The sequence below is a fragment of the Rana temporaria genome, chromosome 7 (assembly GCF_905171775.1).
Source record: "Rana temporaria chromosome 7, aRanTem1.1, whole genome shotgun sequence".
NCBI classification, from domain to species: domain Eukaryota; kingdom Metazoa; phylum Chordata; class Amphibia; order Anura; family Ranidae; genus Rana; species Rana temporaria.
Window position 1 is genome coordinate 141,808,208 of NC_053495.1, and position 17,191 is coordinate 141,825,398.

Genomic DNA, 17,191 nt, shown 5'->3' on the forward strand with positions numbered 1-17,191 from the left:
TGACTATGCAGCAAACCCAGAACCTGGACAGCAAGCCTAGAGCCTGCAACTTTAAAAATGTGTCATTAATGACAACTACCACATGCAGAGCTTTCATTTATGTAATGGTACATGTACAGGACAGCCGACGCGTTTCGCACTTAAGCACTAGTTAAGTGCGAAACGCGTCGGCTGTCCTGTTTTGTGGTTGCGGTGACTGTACATGTTCCAGCTTGAAAATAAAGACAACTTTCTTTTAAAAGTTTTTCCGGAGTGCGGCTGTCCATCTTCCTCTTCTTACTGCTATTGCTACGTGCATCGCCAGCACCTTGGTAATCCGACTGTCCCTGATCATCTACAAGGCTCACCTGGAGCGGTGATAATCTTTCACATGTGCAACAGTGTCTATGGGTTTCAGGGTTAGGGAGGGCAGCTTAGTGCATTACCATATCTCAATTTTATTAAGTGTATAAGTAACAAGTGAATACTCACAAACGCATGTCCTTCTTTTTATTAATCACAGGAGTACCTCCCCCTGTCCATTCCATTTGCGCTCTGTTGGATCTCACCTTTGGCTGGCTCCAGAACTCCTCTGATCAACTCTTTATGATCAGGGGGACCGGTGCGGGCTAGTTGATCAGACCAGAAATTATGTTTCGCCCGCCGGTAGTGGCTGTATGATCGGGCCGGAAATGTGTTCTGAAGTGGCAGGTGGAGTTCACATACCCCTACACCTCCAGCATTTGGCTTTGGGTCCAACATGCACTCCAAGTGCTGCCAATTTGGATTATTGGAATTAGAAAAGTTAGTAAAGTTTGGCACTTTGCATGGGCACTGTGTTTTGGTATTTTAAAGTGCTCATGTGACCTGTGCTTCCATTCCCTCCCCCACTCCCTCCCCACCCCAAGGGTGAGGGACTTACATTTTTTGCTAATAGCATATTTTAGTATTTAAGCTGTTATTCTGTCACACATGCGTATGGCTAAGAGGAAGAGGGCTTAACCCTTGAAACGCCTCAGCCATTCCTGTACGCTATGAGGTTTTCTTATGCCATCTGCAGATTATGGTGGATCTGGAGGTGGTCTCATCAGCTTTTTTTAGATATTCCTACGCATGACATGCATTCATGAGTATTCTCTTGTTACTTATTCTCGTAATAAAATTGAGTTTTGGTAATGCACTAGGTCAGTGCAGCCTCTTATTTCTGTTTTATAGTTTGCCTAAGGATACCCATAGTCCAGAGAGGGAAGCAAGACGGTTGTGCAAGATTAGCCAAGAGGACAGTCCTTTTTTCCTTAACCACTTCCATACAGGGCACTTACGCACCTTCCTGCCCAAGCCAATTTTCAGCTTTCAGCACTGTCGCACTTTGAATGACAATTGCGCGGTCATGCTACACTGTACCCAAACAAAATTGGAGTCCTTTTTTACCCACAAATAGAGCTTTCTTTTGGTGGTATTTGATCACCTCTGCGATTTTTTTTATTGCGCAACAACTAAAAAAAGACTGAAAATTTGGAAAAAAAATTATGTTTTTATTTTTTTCTGTTAATTTTTTTGTAAATACGTTTTTCTCTTTCAATTACGGGCACTGATATGGTGGCACTGATGGGCACCGATGAGATGGCACTGATGGACATCGATGAGGTAGTACTGACGGGCACAGATGAGGTGGCACTGATTGGCGGCGCTGGTATGCAGCACTGATGGGCACTCATAGGCGGCACTGATGGGCACACATAGGCGGCACTGATGGGCACACATAGGCAGCACTGATGGGCACTCTTGGGCGGCACTGGGCACTCATAGGCGGCACTGATGGACACACATAGGCGGCACTGATGGGCACTCTTGGGCGGCACTGGGCACTCATAGGCGGCACAGATGGGCACTCATGGGCGGCACAGATGGGCACTCATGGGCGGCACTTATGGGTGGCACTGATGGATACTTATGGGTGGCAAAGATGGGCACTGATAGGTGGGCACTGGGCATGGATGGGTACTGTGGGGTGGCACTGGACACTGGGGTGGCACTGATGGACACTGTGGGGCAGCACAGGTGATTTACCCAGGTTGCCAGTCAGTGCCCATTTGTGGGCACTGATTGGCATCTTTTTTTTTTTAATGCTTTATTTTTTTATTTTTTTTTACTTTTTTATTTTTTTTCAGGCTCTTTTTTTTTTTTTTTTTGGCCCACCCTGGTGGTCCAGGGTGGGCTTCCCTGGTGGTCCATGTGGCGATCCGAGGGGGGGCTGCGCTGATAGACAATCAGCGCGAACCCCCCCTGTCAGGAGAGCCGCCGATCGGCTCTCCTCTACTCGCGTCTGTCAGACGCGAGTGAGGAAGAGCCATCGACGGCTCTTCCTGTTTACATCGTGATCAGCCGTGATTGGACATGGCTGATCACGTGGTAAAGAGTCTCCGCCGGAGGCTCTTTACCGAGATCGGAGATACAGGGTGTCAGACTGACACCCCGCATCACCGATCGCCGTGCTGCGCGCCCCCACGGGCGCGCACGGCATGAAATCCTGCAGGACGTTCGTGAACGCCCTGTCAGGATTTCACAACCACTTCCCGGACGTAAATCGGCTATAGGCCGGGCGGGAAGTGGTTAAGCACCACTCCTAAACTCAGCCGCAGGAGGTTACTGTTTTGTTAAACTTAGGGAGAGCAACAACAAGGATTAACATTTACACGTTTTAATAGATTGTTTCTTATTTGATTTTCTTCTTCTATTCATATCAGGACATGGGTAAATTGAACAAAATACCTTAAGATCTTGGAAGGAGTTAGAAGACTCTTTACAGTTTATTAAGCATGAAACTTCTTTATTTCTTTGTTTGGTAACCCTTATAGTTACAAATGGTGCTATAATTCTGGTGTAGCCAGGAAGGCATAATTTACTAAAGGGAAAGGGTTGACTTACTAAAGGCAAATAGACTACGCACTTTGCAAATGCAGTTGCTCCAGAGCTTAGTAAATGAGGTAAAGCCTCTGTGATCAGATCTGTATTGTTAGTAAACATTAGGTTTAGTAACGCTTTGTTTCTTGTTGTTGCATTAACCATCTGACCCATGAAATTGTCCTGCAAGAGATTTAGGAAATGGCGAGCCTTAGATGAATGCACGGTTCCTTCCGCCCAGTCTATGTCTGGATAATTAAAATCCCCCATTATAATAACACTTTGTTGCTGAGATTCAAAACTGTGATAGGAGGTCTGCCTCCCCCTCCTCCCTTTGGAGGGCCTATAGCATGCTCCAGTATTACTTTCCCCTTGATTACCTCCCTTTGTAGCTCTACCCATTCCACTTCCTCCCATGCTCCTATAGTGATGTTGTCCCTCACATTCACTTGTACATCATTTTCGATATACGGGCATACCCCTTCTTTATCACCCTCCCTATCTCTGCAAAATATGAAAATACCCTTGAATGGTTGACAGCCAATCAGAGAGCTGTTGAACCAAGTCTCTGAAATTCCCATAAAATCGAAATCTTGCTCGTACAATAGCAGCTCTATTTCTCCCATCTTGTCTGCCAGACTCCTGGCATTAGTGAACAAGCCACATAGTTTTATCCGGATGCATACTAGCTCTTTATTGGGTGTTCTGAGGTTGAAAATAGGACTTGTTACTATACTTTCCTTGGTTTACTTGCTTCAGTCAACCTACCTCTAATGCCCCCAATACTACCCTCTGAAATTTGTTCTATGCTGTCTATCTCTACATCTGCACCCTTCCCCATCGCTTAGTTTAAAAGCCCTCTAACTTGTTGGCCACCTTCTCTCCCAGCCAATCTGCACCTTCCCCACTTAGGTGCAACCCATCTCTTCAGGTCTTTGTGACAGATTGCCCTCTCTAAGAATTGAGTCCCCTACCACCAGAATCTGTCTTTATTTTCCCTTGGATTTACTCCCACCCTCACTGGAGGAGTTATTCTCCTGGCAGCTAGGGACATTACTCTGCTCCAGCAATTCTGGTCCCTGACTGGTTTCTGCAATATCATACAACGTGGCGTACTTATTTGTATGTCCCAGCCCAGGACTCTCTTTCCCCTCTACCCTTCCTGACTGTCACCCATCTACTTTTTTCTGGTGCTTGCACCTCATTTTCTGCACCCGCCTCTGTGCTGGCCCTAGCCGACACCTGCGGGGTATGATCCCAACTCTCCTTTAGTATGGAGAGTCTCTTATATTCTTACGGTGTAAAGGTGCCACCGACACCCAATGACCAATTTTTTTCCTCACCTGTTTAACGGGTGCATATCTTTGCAATTTTTGACAGCAAGGTCAATTCATGCTTTCACCAAGAGTACCTCTATAGGGTTATTTTTTACAAACTTTTTTTAAATTTATACATGTCCCCCAGGGCAGTACCCGGACCCCTATAACCATGGTATGCCCAATTACTTGCATACAAGCCTTTAAATTGGCATGGGCACTTTTGATTTTTCAAGTACAGGTCCCATAGACTTCAATTTGAATTCTTATTCGGTTCCGAACTTTCGCGATGTTCGAAAGTTCTGGTGCGAACTGAACAGAGGTAATTCGGCCCATCCTTACTAATGTTGTATTCACAGCAGTAATCCTGGACAGTCTATCTAAACTCCAAATGCTCTCATGCTCCAAATGCTCTCATGCAGCCAAACACATATATTTCAATTGGGGCATTTAGTTAACCCAGTGACTTATATAATGAAAACATTTTACGAGCCAAGAGCTAGAAAAAAACTCCCCGTGAAGCCTCGTACACACGACCGAGAAACTCGACGGGCGAAACACATCGTTTTGCTCGTCGAGTTCCTTGTTAGGCTGTCGAGGATCTCGGCGAGCCAAATTTCTCCATTGCTGTCGAGGAAAAAGAAGACATGCTCTCTTTTTGGCTCGACGAGATCCTCGACAGTTTCCTTGTCGAAAAGTGTACACACGACCGGTTTCCTCAGCAAAAAAACAAAACAAAACAGCTAGTTTCTTCGTGTGTACGAGGCCTAAGACTATTCTAGGTTTATCTACAGTTAAAACATTATTTCATCTCTTCACGACCTTCGCTGACACCAGATAGACCTACAAGGCAGTATGTGCCCATGGTCCCTTCCAACATCATTTGATTTCTACCTTTTATAAGCTGTTGCATGTTGCTTCTCTACTACTTGAGGGCTCTCATCTTTATATGCACAAATGGGAAACAATACTCTATTACAACACCTCAAAGGTGTAAAATTTGGAAAACTTTTATTCACTATCTCATTAGTGTGAATATTTTTATGAAGCTTACATTCACTTTCTGTTCCTTTAACCTGCCTGGCGGTATTCCCGAGTCTGACTCGGGGTTAGATTTTCCTGCTGCGAGCGGTAACCCCGAGTCAGACTCGGGCTTGCCTCACTAGATCCACAGGCATGGTTTACTTACCTTGTCCCTGGATCCAGCGATGCCACCGCGCTGTATGAATGAGCGGGACCTCGCTCGATTCACACAGTACCTCCGTGTGACGCCGATCTCCGTTCCCTGCGACGTTACGACGCACGGGGACGGAGAACGGCGCCAAATTCAAAAAAGTAAACAAACACTTTACATACAGTATACTGTAATCTTATAGATTACAGTACTGTATGTAAAAAAAAACACCCCCCCCCCTTGTCCCTAGTGGTCTGTCCTGTGTCATGCATGTCATTTTATATAATAAAAACGTTTCTTTCTCCCTGCAAACTGTAGATTGTCCATAGCAACCAAAAGTGTCCCTTTATGTCAAAAATAGTTTTAGATCAGCTAAAAAACAGCAATAATAAATTATAATCACTTGCAGAATTGTGCGATAGCGATTTGTGGGGAAATTCGTCGTAAAAAAAAATAAATAATGACAGCAACAATTCTGCAACTGAGCAAATTTCAGTGATTTTGATTTGATTACATTATTGAATAATTTTTATTATAATTATATTATTTGTTATAATTAATTTATAATTATTTATTATATTATAATTTATAATTTTGTTTTTAAAAAAATGTCATACCCGGGATGCCTATTAGAATCTTGTTTGGTCAGATTTAAGTGAGTTATTTCTAAAAATTACAGACCTACAATATAAACGCCAAATTTCCTTGCAAATAATGGTACCGCTTTCAGCATGTTTTTTCTGAAAGAATCATACCGCCAGGGAGGTTAATGTTTTAATATTTTAGTATCCGTTGTTAATTGAATGTATAATATAATATAATTTTTGGATGTACCCCATCGCGTTAACATTTTTTTTCTCCTATATTGATATCTAAAGTATGATAACTCTTTCTGTACCTAAGCCACATCTACATGTTTTTTTTTTTTGCACATTGGTTATGTCCTTTTCTTTTTTACTATAGGCAATGGCTCTGTATTAAAATGGTTGTACACCCTGTACAACCACTTTTACCTACTGGTAAGCCTAGTTAAAGGCTTACCTGTAGGTGCTGGAAATATCTCCTAAACCACCACGGTTTAGGAGAAATTTACAATAGAGATGGGCGCCGATGTCTACCACGCATGCGCCATAGACAACGGTGCATATGCACTTTAGAAACGGCGATCGTGACGTTTCTAAAAGAAAGGCTTACCTGTAGGTGCTGGAAATATCTCCTAAACCACCACAGTTTAGGAGAAATTTACAAAATAGATGGGCGCCGATGTCTACGACGCATGCACCATAGACAACGGCGCATATGCACTTTAGAAACGTGATTGTGGTGTTTCTAAAAGAGGTTATGCCTTGGCTGGCGGCTCCCACGCGCATGCTCGTGAGTGACGTCATCGCGGCTCTGGCCAATCACAGCGTTGGAGCCGTGATACCCGTAAGTAACTACGGGGCGACATGTCTCTGGCCGGTGCTGTGTCGGGAACCGCAGTGTGGGCTTCGATCCCAGGTGAGTATTACATAATGAGATAGTATGCTATGCATACTAGCTCATTATGCCTTTGTCTTGAAGGTGTTAGTTTGTTTATTATTTTCAAAAGTGGGTGGGAGGGAGGGAGGGAGGGAGAGAGAGATAGATAAATATACAGACAGATGAGAGAAGGATTTAGTGATAAATAAGAGAAGCATTTGCTCCGATGAGCACTCAGCAGTCCCCCATCCCCCTCTCCTGTCCTGCCAGGCTGTCAGGGAAGCTAGTAGACCAGACTGTGTGACTGCATAGAGGAGACCAGAAACGCATATAAGTGTAAGAAAAAAAAAGGTATTTATTAAAAAGGTGACAAACAAGTGAAAACAACCAGTGCACAACCCACAACAAATAATATATATATACAAATGCAGGGGAGATACCGTAAACGTAATAAGCCAGGCCGAGGTCATACACCAGGGGATACCAGCAGAATGGGGTGCAAGGAGCCAGACAGGGAGAGCAAGGATGGATAGGCTGCGGGCAGGGATCCAAAGGAATCCAGGATACAGATGGGACAGGTCCAGGAAGGGCTCGGGATAAGGATCAGATCGGATCAAGTTGGGTCAGAAGCAGGCTCAGGGTCAGGATTGTAGGCTCAGTGTCAGGAAGATAGATAGATACCAACGTGAGGTATGCTTGTACTCGCCGGGTATAAGTAGAGGTGTCAGTGATTAGAGCCGTACGCTTCACACTGCCAGGATCCATCCGCTGGTGGAAACCAGTACTGCGTCCCAAAGGTGATATAACACCAGCAGGGAGAAGTTCTCCTGACAGTTCCAAACTGCCAGGAGACACCTGCTGGTGAAACGCAGTACTTTGAGCCAAACAATAATAATAAATATCACCAGTGGATGGAACCTTTCCTGACACAGGCACATGTCTCACTCTGTCTGATCCAGCAGATTGTGAGTGAGTAGCAGAGGGCAGAGATAAAGTAGTACACCCTCCACCTTCCAATCACAGGATACTGAAGTGCTATAGACAGGTATCAGATCACCACATTACAGACAGGCAGGCAGATAGATTGTACCTATAGCAGTGTGGCTTCTCCTTTGAAGCTGTAGGGTCAGGGTTCCGATTTCCCACTGGCAGTCTGTCACAGAACACGGAAGTGATGCTGCTGGCCGGGGAAAGCACCGCCCACCTGCCAATAGAAAGCCCCACAGCAAGGGGAATGCCTGCAGATCGGAACGGAAGCATTCAGGCGCAGTCATTTGTGCCGCAATGACACACAAAACCCTGGCAATGAAGCATTAAAGGTATCCCTGAACATGTTGTCCTGATAAATGTAAAGCAGTATATTCAACAAATGATTCAACACACTCTCCATCAGCAGCCCTTATGAAATAGACAGGGTTCAAAGATTCTCAAAACTTTAATTTGTGGCACAAAAATGGCCATGCATTGTGTTAGCATGGATCCATGTCTTCGATATAAAAGATAAACTAATGGAGATCACTAGAAAGATCATGCCAATCCCAGATTAATACATGGGTATAATGCTATATGCAGACCTGTTGCAGAAAACTGTACAGGTTAAGATACAATTGATTCTTGTAACAAAAGCTCTTCACCCCAATAAAATTGCTTATATATGTGGGTATCTTGTTTTCGGAATTCACCAGTGATCTTGCTGTGGGAATCCACCAGTTCATTATAAGCAGTAGCTTTTTTTCTATGTGATCCACCCCCCTGCCCAATTCAATAAAATACACCATTTTAGACATAATGTCAGAGTGTAGAAAGTTTATAACTGATAATAGCATCTCTTGGGTGTGGTATCCAACAGGAGTTTATTAAAAGTAGAAAAGTTTGGGAAGAATGTAAAATGTTTCTCACCTCTGGATCTTGTTCTGGGAGGCAAGTTCTGACTCTGGCTTTAGCTGGGTTGCTGCTCTGTCTCCCAGGTGAGATTACATGGCTGCTGCCAGTTGCAAAGGAGTGTGGCCGCTGCTGAGCATTGGAGTCGCCAGTGCCATCTTGTCTTTCGTTTAAAACCTGAGCAAAGAAAAACTTAGTAAGTTTGTGGGGTCCCTCCCATGATTATCCCATGATTATGCATTGTGGATCATTGGTGCTCTGTTTAGAGAGGCAGTGAGATGCAGGGAGTAACAGAGGGTGCCCTAATGTCACTGCTGTTCCTCTTGATGGAACTTCTTTGTTATGCAACCATTTTAAGTGGCTGCTGGCCACACACCTCAAGTCTTAACAATTTTTCAGAAAGAATACAGTGCGATTTATTATTTCTGGCTAAAACAATCTTACTCTCTACCGCTGAGATTGCCTCCTAGTAAAAAGGATGAGATTATGTGAAAAAAAAAAACTGTAACATTTTTATATAGTGTCTCAGAAAGAATAGAGTGTAACTGGATATTTTTGGCTGAAATATACCTACTCTCTTACTCTGAAATTGCCTCTAAATAAATAGGATATAATTCCGTGTAAAAAAAAATACTGTTTTAATTTACTATTTCTTAATGGTGCCAAGTTCTTGTCTCACTCAGAAGTAGCAGCCTATCCAAATAGATTTAAAACCTGTGGTGCAATTCCATAAACTTTATCTGTCTAAAATGTAAAAAAAAATACTGAAATGTGTTATTTTCAGATGCATGCTGCCTACACCTTGTGGCCAACCCAAAATAACCTTAAATGTTTGCTTGATACATTTCTGTTTTAAATTTAAAACAAAAAGGATTTTTTTTTTTTATTCCCAGATGCAACCTGCTGGCTTTCTCCATCAAAATTAGATGACTTTCCAAAAGTGTTTAAAACCTGTGCTGCATATGTGTAAAATGTTTCTTCAGTCTGGGAACAAATAAGTCAATGTTTTATATAACAACATAAGATGTAATCTGTGTATTCTCTCTCTCAGAAATAGTGGTCTGTCCAAATAGGCTTAAAGCTCTGGTGCAAATGTGTGAATTTTTATCTGTTTCCAACTTCAAATTAAAATACACATTTTTTTCTGTTCCAAACCAAGTAACTATGTAAAAATATCCATACCACTCTTCTTTTTTTGTTATGGCCGGGTTACTAATGTAAACAAAATAAAAAAAACATATAATAAATTCTACTGATTCATACTCTAACTATTAGATTATAATTTCTGATTAGTAATTAAGGCTCTTCCACAATGGTATTGTTAAGGTTCAAGACTTGTTTCAGTTTGAACCTCATTCCCCTGTAAATCTTTGAGTGGTTGTCAAACACGGTCGTTTTTCGGCATGAAAAAAAACGAAGTTTTTCAGCATGTCCAAAAAATTATGTTTTTCCGACTTCATCATTAAAAACCATGTTGCCCACACACCATCGTTTTTAAAAAATTATGAACAAAGCGCGGTGACGTTCAACACGTACGACGGCACTCTGAAGGGGAAGTTCTATTCACCTTTGGGCTGCTTTTAGTTGATTCCTTGTTAGTAAAAGACGATTTTCGACGACTTTTTTGTCTGTTACAGCGTGATGAATGGGCTTACTCCATTATGAATGGTAGTTTTACCAGAACGAGCGCTCCCATCTCATAACTCGCTTCTGGGCATGCTCGGGTTTAAAACGTCGTTTTAGCCCACACACGATCATTTTTTACAACCCGAATAACGACATTTTAGAAGCCGAAAAACAATGTGAAGCCCACACATGATGATTTTAAATTTTTAAAAACGTTGTTTTTTTTCATGCCGTAAAACGACCGTGTGTTCAGTAATAATCAGCTCTCTCCAGATTCTTTGCATCACAAAATCTAAAATATAATTGGTTTCTGTCTTGATCATCATTAGTGCTGTTTGAGCACCAATATTTATGACATCATATGGTACACGAAGTTTGGCTTTTGGAGGAGAAAATTTCGTAGTGGCTGGGTTCAGTCATTGAAGAACATTTGATTTTATGAAGCTTATGGTTACAGAACAGTCTGTGAGATTGCATAAAATTTATTTACTAAACAATTTTTAATACTATAATAACTTTTCAAAAATGTACTGTGATGAGTGCCCCTTTAACCTTTAGGAATGACACTACAATGTCTACTTTGTTAATAACAATACCTTTAAAATCCAATACTCTTAATGAAAGCATATAGTGATAACACACCAGAGGCGGCTCTTTAATTAGGAAAATTGGGTGGTTGCCTAAGGCCTCACAATCACAGGGGCCTTGTGGCCGCCTAACTTACCCAATGCATTACCCCAGTTTTGAGGGACAGGGGACCTTAACGCTGCTGTTCTCAGGCAGCGTTAAGAGCAGTGACTCAGGAGCGGGGCCACCAGCGTCCAACAACCAGTGAATATTGGTGACACCACCCCTTGTGACGTCAATGGCCCTGCATGTCCTCAATGATGTCACAAGGGGGCTGGTTCACCAAGTGACATCATCGGGTGGCCGCCTTGTTAAAGGGGGCTTCCAGATTACGATAAGCCCCCTGTCCGCAGACCCCCACAACCCCTGGCCAGGGTTGTGAGGAAGAGGCTCTTGTCCTTGAATTGTTTTTCCCATCATGGGCGTGAGTGGGGCCCCATGTCAAGTTTTGCCTAGAGCCGCCTCTGTAACACACACCAATATGGTCAGTATCAATAACAGCCACAGCTTACAAGACTGTGTTAAAAGACAAGAGCAATAATTGAAGCAAAGATATAAAATATGCATGAGCTTTCTACAAATAGAGAAAGTTCTGTCTCAGACCTTCTTCCTTTTTTTTCATCATTTGGTCATCTGGACATTTCAGTCATCCTCTGCAGAGAAATTATAAACAAAGATGTGCAAGTTAAAGCCTTTCACTTATCACTGATACTAGCAGTCAGAAATCTATTTCATGCAGTGAATCTGTAAATGATTTGACTGTTCTGCAACATGCCAATGTAGGAATGATATACAGATGAAAGATGGCTTACATGTACATGACAGGTCCTTGACAGCTCCATTCCATATTCCTGTAATGGACATTTTGTAGAAAGAAGAACACTGTAACACTGACATGAATGACGTAAGCCGAATGTAAAGAAATACATTTTAAAAATACATTATTATAGTAGTAGCAAAAAAATATTCACATTAGTTATGTAAATGATCATACAAACATAAATGATTCTATTTGGCATTTGACAAATATAGCTTCATACATGTAAAGTCAATAATAGTAGCTGTCATCCATTCATTCTTCCCTATTAAAGGGAAGGAAGTTTAATGGGTTTATTGAATTAACAGATCAGTTCCCATAGACTGCAATGGTAGTTGTTATATAACTTTTGCCCATGTTAGGCTGTTTGTTTGCTTCCCGGACAGGGGGTGTTTATCCCATCTGTAATATTGTAGTATGCTGGATGATGTGCTTAATTATGTACAGGGGGTGGCTTATTTTGTGCTAGATGCATTTGAGTTGGTCTGGGCACGCTCAAGGACTTTGGCTTATTTTTTGTGCTTTTTGTGTGTGAACAGCACTTGGATTTTTCTGGGCATGCTCAGAGAGTGTGTGTTTTGGGTTAGTGATTTAAGGACATCCTTAACCACATGCCGACCAGCGCACAACGATATATGTCGGCACTATGGCACGGTTAGACCAATGGGCGTACAAGTATGTACCCTTTAAATCGCGGCATTGTGGGCGTGCGCACCGCTGGAGGGGCTCGCGTGCGCCCGCGGTGTTTGCTCTGTGAACGTGGCTGCGGGACCCATGGACTCGATGTCAGCCAGTGTACCACGATCGTGTCAACAAGGCATTTCCCTGTTCTGTCTAGTGACACAACAAAGATCTACTGCTCCCTGTCATCTGGAGCAGTGATCACTGTCGTGTCACTGGTAGCCCATCCCCCCCCACAGTTAGAATCACTCCCTAGGACACACTTAACCCCTTCAGTGCTCCCTAGTGTTTAACCCCTTCCCTGCCAGTGTAATTTACACAGTTATCAGTGCATTTTTATAGCACTGATCGCTGTATAAATGAGAATGGTCCCAAAATAGCGTCAAAAGTGTACGATGTGTCCGCCATAATGTCGCAGTCACAATAAAAATGATTTGTCACAGATTGTCGGCATTACCAATAAAAAAAAATATAAAAAAAAAATGCCATAAATCTATCCCCTATTTTGTAGATGCTATAACTTTTGCGCAAACCAATCAATATACAGTACGTTTATTGAGATTACCAAAAATATGTAGAGGAATACATATCAGCCTAAACTGAGGAATTTTTTTTTTATATATATTTTTGAGGGATATCAATTATAGCAAAAAGTAAAAAATATAGCTTTTTTTCAAAATTGTCGCTCTCTCTTTGTTTATAGGGCAACAAATAAAACCCGCAGAGGTGATCAAATACCACTAAAACAAAGTTATATTTGTGGGGAAAAAAGGATGTACATTTTGTTTAGAGCAGTGCCGTATCGCAGAAAGTGCTCTGGTCAGGAAAAGGGTAAATTCTTCCAGGGCTGAAGTGGTTAACAGGCGTACCCACTTTGAAGTAATGTCTCGACACTGGGTGAACATTTTGTATGTTCTTGGACTGTGGATGTGTTTAAAATTGCGTCATTAACACACAAACCTATGTTATTTAAAGCTTGGAGATAGCATTCTTTACCTTGCCCTGAAAAGAGGCCAGATTACTTGATGGTGTGCGTGGCAAGAGAGTATGTTTGGGCATCCTTAAATAGTTTGTAACGCATGTATTTTCTGTTTGTATTTTGTTTGTTACTTCTTTGCAAAACAGATGTGTTTTAGAGGAAGTATTTTTTACTTTTGAAAAAAAAGAGGAAAGAAACTGTGCTAAAAGATACTAAAACAAATAACTGCAAAACCGTGTCACAGTTATTCAGTTAGGAGCTGCGATTTTTATGTAAACAAAAAGGGTGGAGCGATGCACTGACGTCACCTCATGCTCCATACAGTTCCCAGTAGGACGAGTGTGTTGTTTGTGCACCGGCCGGCACACCAGACTCAAAGGCCTATTTAATCTGCAACATTGTAAGTGCAATATTAATTGTTTTTAACAAACTTTTTACACATTTGCACTATATGGAGCGTTTATATTTTTTATATATCGTGTGCATCTGCTGGCGGTTCATTGATCGAGAGTCACTGCTTAAGATTCGTACTTGTGTTTGCTGGTTTATGGAAAGAGCTGACTGATTACAGGCATACATTGATCCTCTGTCATGGGGGATCGTGGCAAGCTGGTAAGAAGTCATTTCTGCTGATTGGTGGTGGATTCTACACAATGGCTTTTGGACATCTCACAAATATATGGACTTTATTCACGGAGCACTGGGGTTCATTTTATTAATTAGAGCTTATATGCACTAGTAATTTTATGGACAACAATTTTTGGTTTATTTATCAACACTTTGAAGGATTATTTTTTTTCCTTAATTGTATTTATTTTTAATTAAATTTTTATTAATATGGACTCATCACAATATTGATTAAAGCATTGGTTATTTATCAGTTTATTATTGGTGATTTTATTTGTAATTTTGTTTCAATTTTAATATTGAAAGTTCACGGGTCAGCGGCCTGCCAGGTTGTGTACTCGGATAAAGGGTCTGGTATGGATATTTGGGGGGAACCCCACATCATTTTTTTAAAATTTGACGCAGGGTTCCCCTTAATATCCATACCAGACCTGAAGGGCCTGGTAATTGAATTTGGGGGACCCCCACACATTTTTTTTTTGTTATCAATGACTTTTCTCTGTATAGCCGGGAACCGACAATTCATTATAGCCGCGAGTACTGTTAAATTACTTTTTTCCTTCAGAAATGACACTTTGTGCAGGGACAGTTCTAAGCACGGGAAACAAGCACTACTTTACAGGTATACTATACACACCCTCTAGGTACGAAATTTATAGGAATATAAAATTTTTATGGTTTCACTTTAAGCATCATTAAAAAAAAAATTGCATTGATACATGTCCCCTGGAACATGACCCAGGTCCCAAAACACTTTTTCTGACAAAAACTTGCATATAAGCCTTTAAAATTAGCACTTTCGATTTTTCATGTTTGAGTCTCATAGACTTTAATGGTGTTCGGATGTTCGAACTAAATTTATTGCCTGTTCGCATGTTCTGATGCGAACCGAACTGGGGGGTGTTCGGCTCATCCCTACCCACAATGCGCTGCTTCAGCGGGTGGCTTAAACCCTTTCTTGGTCGGTAGCTGGGGGTAAATGCGCCCCGCAAGTGGCCGAAATGCGCCGCAAATCCGCCCAAAGCGTCGGCGGTAAAAATGGCTGCGTTTTACTGCCGACGATATGGGCGGCACAGTGTGAAAGGGCTCTTAATGTCTCAAATTGACATTTATGCGTTCTTTGCTTTCCTTTTCCAAGTCCTGTTTTGTTGACCAATAAAATTTGTAGCACATTGTTATGTTTTATGTGTGTTAATTGTTTTGCAGATGCATGCTCAATCCAAATAATACATTTTACATGCCCTCTTAAACAATTTCCATGGAACAGATATCCCAGCTGTAGCTTAATTAGGCTGCTTGGCATGGCAGAACCAAAAAAGGTATGATTTGTCTAAAAGCTACTTTCCTGGTGCCCAACAGGCCATGTTTTGGGAATTTATCTTAACTAAAATAGCCGTACAAAATACCAAGCCTTATGCCGCGTACACACATGTTCATTTTTCGGCATGAAAAAAACGTAGTTTAAAAAAATGTAATTTAAAATGATCGTGTGTGGGCTTCACATCATTTTTTGGGTTCTGAAAAACGAAAAAAAAAAATTTCTAACATGCTGCATTTTTTAACGACGTTTTAAACTATGTCACTTTTCGGGTTGTAAAAAATTATCGTGTGTGGGCTAAAACGACGTTAAAAACCTGCGCATGCTCAGAAGCAAGTTATGAGATGGGAGCGCTCATTCTGGTAAAACTACCGTTCATAATGGAGTAAGCTTATTCATCACGCTGTAACAGACAGAAAAGCGCGAATAGTCTTTTACTTACACGGAATCAGCTAAAGCAGCCCCAAGGGTGGCGTCATCCGCATGAAACTTCCCCTTTATAGTGCCGTCGTACGTGTTGTACGTCACCGCGCTTTGCTAGAGCATTTTTTTAAAACGATGGTGTGTGGGCAACGTCGTTTTAATGATGAAGTTGGAAAAACTTTGTTTTTTCTACATGCCGAAAAATGATCATGTGTACGCAGCATTAGACTCTGATTTAAATCATCTGTGCAATATGAAGGAAAACCTGCAAACATGGCTTGTTGGGGGTACTTGAGGACAGGGATGAGAACCACTGATTTAAAACACTGAGCTAAAATCGAGCTCAAGACAATCCTATTATTTTAATTGTGGGCATTTGAGGAAAACAAAGTGAGTGTTAGAACCCCTGCTTGTCTTTTTAGGTTGGGCTTTGTGTTTTTCTGAAAATTGGCTCCAATTCCTGTCACATATTCAAACAGGAAGTGAGGGGAAAACCCTACCAATGTCTTTCCTTGGGGACACACATGTCAAGCTAACTGGTCACTGGAAGTTCAACATGGCACCTCATAGTAAAGAACTCTCTGAGGATCTGAAAAAAGAATTGTTGTTCTACAAAATATGGCCTATGCTATAAAAAGATTGCCAAGACCCTGAAACTGAGCTGCAGCGCGGTGGACAAGACCATACAGAGGTTTAACAGGACAGGCTCCACTCAGAACAGGCCTCGCCGCGGTCGACCAAAGAAGTTGAGTACATGTGCTCAACGCCATATCCAGAGGCTGTCTTTGATAAATGAGTGCTGCCAGAATTTCTGCAGAGGTTGAAGGAGTGGGGTGTCAGCCTGCCAGTACTCAGACCAAATGCCACACACTGCATCAAATTGGTCTGCATGGCTATCGTCCCAGAATGAAGCCTCTTCGAAAGATGATGCACAAGAAAGCCTGCAAACAGTTTGATGACAGAGAATATAGGAGAGCTCAGGACATCAAAACGCAGAAATTCCTGGTGACCAGAATTGATGGAGGTAAAGATAGAGGGGTAGATTCAGTTAGAATGGTGCTTCTTTGTGCGGGCGTAACGTATCCTATTTACGTTACGCCGCCGCAACTTTTACAGGCAAGTGCCGTATTCTTAAAAGAAAGTTGCGGCGGCGTAGCGTAAATAGCCCGGCGTAAGCCCGCCTAATTCAAATTCTGAAGAGGTGGGCGTGTGTTATTTAAATCAGGCTTGACCTGACGTGATTGACGTTTTTCCCGAACGGCGCATGCGCCGTCCGTGGAATTTCCCAGTGTGCATTGCTCCGCAAGGACGTCATTGGATTCGAGGTAAGCGTAAATGACATCCAGCCCCATTCACGGACAACTTACGCAAACGACGT